The sequence below is a fragment of the Diceros bicornis genome, chromosome X (genome assembly GCF_020826845.1).
Source record: "Diceros bicornis minor isolate mBicDic1 chromosome X, mDicBic1.mat.cur, whole genome shotgun sequence".
Taxonomy (NCBI): Eukaryota; Metazoa; Chordata; class Mammalia; order Perissodactyla; family Rhinocerotidae; genus Diceros; species Diceros bicornis.
In genome coordinates this window covers 134,407,028-134,410,894 of record NC_080781.1, presented here as the reverse complement: position 1 = coordinate 134,410,894, position 3,867 = coordinate 134,407,028, and the positions used below count along the sequence as shown (strand labels likewise).

The 3,867-nt window shown below is 40.4% G+C and overlaps 1 non-coding gene across 1 annotated transcript; it reads right to left on the bottom strand.

Moving 5' to 3' along the window:
• Positions 1-3,501: 3,501 nt before the first annotated feature.
• Positions 3,502-3,608, bottom strand: LOC131401508 (U6 spliceosomal RNA). The gene has a single exon (XR_009217707.1). It is a non-coding gene; the product is annotated as a U6 spliceosomal RNA (small nuclear RNA).
• Positions 3,609-3,867: the final 259 nt, after the last annotated feature.

Sequence of the window (3,867 nt, the reverse complement as noted above, 5' to 3'; positions counted from 1 at the left end):
CATTACCATTCTTGCTTCTTCATAATGGTTTCAAGTGACAGATCTTGTCAGAGGATCTTCCTCGAGGTCAGAACTGTGCCAAAGAAGTAGGCCTGGATGCCAGTCACCAGAGGAGTAAGCGTTGGGCATGAGCGCTGCCGCGGGCACCCGGCTGGGTTCTTGCAGATGCTCTTTGGCTAATGTGAACTGAGGTCATCTGTTGAGGAGTGGCACTATTTCCCTTCGATGGGTGCTCCTTGAGCTTCTACTCTGTGCCAGGTGCTAGGGACGGGGAGGAATGAGACCAGATTCTGGCCTTGTGCTGAAACTCCAGTCGGGGAGACTGACAAGGGCGTTGTTATGAGAGGTTCGGGGATTCGATCTGAGATGTAAAAGACACTTTCCACTCCAAACAAATGCACTGAAGGTATATTTCATTATATAGAGGAGAGTAAAGGCGATAGTCTACAAACAGATCTGAATAGGTCAAATATTAAGAGGGAAAAACATCAGCTCATCTGGACAGGGAAAACTTCCACATCGACTGAGATAGCACCAGATTCGAATAGATCATATAATGAGAGGGAAAAAACATCAGATCGATTGGGAAGGGAAAACATCCACATCGACTGAAAGGAAATGACACAAATCAACTGGAAAGAGAAACACCAGGTTGACCGAAAAGAGAACACATCAGATCGGTTACTCACAACATCCATGCCCCACTGCCAGGGAGAGTCCCTTCAATTGACATGGCTGGGCGGGAATCCGATCATCAGAGGTCCTGGGCCAGGGCTCCCCTCTACAGGTGAGACTCTCATCAGGCCTCAATCTCCAGCAGTTTATATAGCATCAGCAGTTTCCAGAGTAAACAGTTACAGAGTTTACAGAGCAAGCATTCAATGTTCCCATGCACAAATGGTTATCAGTGGCATACGTGCACTGAGCCTCCTGGCTATCGTCCCAGCCCGGCAGTTGTGTACGTGCATTGTTTTCCCTGGTTACCGTCCCAGCCCGGCACAGGTGGCCAGTCTGCCCCGGGCTGCGCCACCCAAAGGACCTTGAAATTTTTACAAATTGCAACTATCTCCGTGGGAGAATGGCCAGTTCCCACCACACAGAAAGCAGCTCTATATTTCTTTGTGTGCTGGTGGCTGTAGGTCAATGGAGTGGCCAAACATGGCTGTACTCATGTCAAGACAGGCGTGAATAGTGGTCAGACGTCCTAGAAAGTGGCACGTGCCCTGAGAAAGTAGTAGACAGTGAGTTTTAGAGGGCTCAGGGAGGAGGAATCTGAGGAGAGCATGTACAAGAGAGCATTCTATGTGATTCTGGAAAAACTTGAGAAAAGCAATATCTTTTTCGTTCCAAACCCATATATCCAGATTCTCAGATATGTTCAGGCCTCATAAATACTTGGGGTATGTTGGCCAAACATCACAAACAGATTTCCATTTTGGTACCATGCTGTTTGGCTTCAGCATTGGTACCATCCAGATAGTGCAAGGATTGTGTGTCCCTCAGGGAAGGCGGGAATACTCCTTGCCTAATGCAAAGCAAGTCCATAGCACCTGTTAGAAGAAATTCATGAACATCAACACTTATTTCTATATCTATAAACCAAGTTAAGGATTACAAGTAAAAGTTTTTTTAAATTGTACAACAGTGAGAGTTTGTATAGAGATACATCTTATCATCTCTAGGGCTTGTATCAAGGCCACTGGATAAGATGGCATCAGAAAGCTCAGTCCCTTTAGTCGAGTAGGCTGTGTGGTGATTGACGGGGGCTGGAATTAGGAGGAGACTAAGTAAATTTGACTTCATGCAGAAGCTAGAAGCAGTTTAAGAACATTCTTGGGTGAGGAGTAATCCAGTTTCTACACCCCATAGCATTGCTATGAGAATCGTAGCACTGTATGCAAAAGTCAGTTCGAACCTGGAAAGTCTTGGTAGTTGAAAGGGATTCTCATCATTATTTTAAATGTGCAGTTACGTGATTATTGACTTCTCTTTGTGTTGCTGGAAGGGCTGTTTTTGATCTAGAAACATCTCTCTCTTCAAAGGTCACCTGGATAGACTATCCAGTATCCACAGACAACACTCATCAGTTTCTTCATCTCTTGTTCTTGTGTAAGAAAATGCTTTTTACCTTTTACACTTTTTTACACTTTTACATTTTACTGTGCACTTGTGATCTAATGGAAGTAAGAATCCTCTCTGTTTTGAAACTGATCGGCAAGTTGTAAGTGATTGGGGAAAATCTAAGTAATGAGCTGCATTTTTAAATAATAATAACACCTGAATTAGTCGATAATTCATACAGTCAAGGCATAGTCAGGTTTACAGCACAGGTCAAGATGTAACATCATTCAAGTAGTCACAGTCGACTCTTAACACTAGTGAATTGACCACATGTGAAATTGTGTAGCACGAATAATAAAAATATCTGCTTACAGATGTCCTTGATTTTCACCAGCTACAGATTTAAAATGCAAATCATATTTTATCTTAAGGGATTCTACTCAGTCACTCTAAATGTACAACTCTACCCATTTCGCTGAGAGAATTATAAAATCAAGTGAAGGAAAGAAAAAGATGTTTTGGTTTTGATAAATTGGAGATTTTAGATCAATGAGGCGCATGCACGTGTGTGTGTGTATGCATGTGAACTCAGTTGTAGAACAAATGCAAACAGAACTGAACTTGAATGTTAGTTTTTTTGCATCTAATTTTGTATATATATAGCTATGTATATAATCATATTCTCTCATAAGTGAAAAATGAATCTACATATTTCCTTTGAACTGTGATGTATGAAATTCATGAACTTCATTGTATAGAGGTAGATCTTAACATCATCTTTAGGGCTTATATCAAGGCCACTGGACAAGATAGCGTCAATATCATCTGTTTATTGCAATCTATTGCAATAACATCTATTTATTGCTATAAATGTAATTTGATATTTGGGTTCCCTGGGAACTTTGATATTTCTGTAATGAAAAAGTGAACAGATATGGAAAATAGGTTTATAAATCTTAGGATGTAACAATTATACACATTCTCACCTATTTCTTTCAAAGGGGGCATTTCCACAGGTATGCAGCTGGTCAATTCCACAAATATATTTTCAAAAATTGCCTGGAACTTACATGTCTCTCATGCCAAGTTACTCATTTTGTAAAAATATCTCAATAGAAACACAAATTGCCCTAGTGCAGCCTTGAAATTCCATAGTGGGAATATTCCCTTAGTATTGGAATTCCGCGGTTGTGGTACACCTGGTGAACAGACTTTACCTTGTTTCTGGCTTAAAAGTTACTTAGATGTTAGGGATTAAGGACATGGTAATTTATGGTTCATATTGTTTGCACAAAGGAGAACATTATCTTACATATATAATTCTGGGAGAGATACATTTGTAATGCACAATCTTTGCAATTGTTCTTTTTATGTTGGAGGAAGGTCTTTTCTGTTTTCTTTTTTGTTAATTTCAGCTTTATTGAAGTATAATTGACATAAAAAATTGTGGAACACTTCACTAATTTATGTGTCATCCTTGTGCAGGGGTCATGCTAATCTTCTCTGTATCATTTCAATTTTAGTATATGTGCTGCCAAAGCTAGCACGTCTTGCAATTGTTCTTTAAAAGAAAAGGTTAGGTGAGAGTCCTTTATCCTTAGGGTGTGTCCCAGGTGTTTGGGCAGGCTATGCTGGAGACCATTTGGGGAGCAGCTTGGACTGAAACCAGTAAAACTATTAAAAATGACCTCTGTAGTTACCACATTCACCTTTCCTTGGACCCTTCATAATCTTTGGAGGGATCTCAGACTGGTATTCTTATCCCAGAGCGCATTGAATATTTATTGTTAGGTTTTCAAAGTTTCC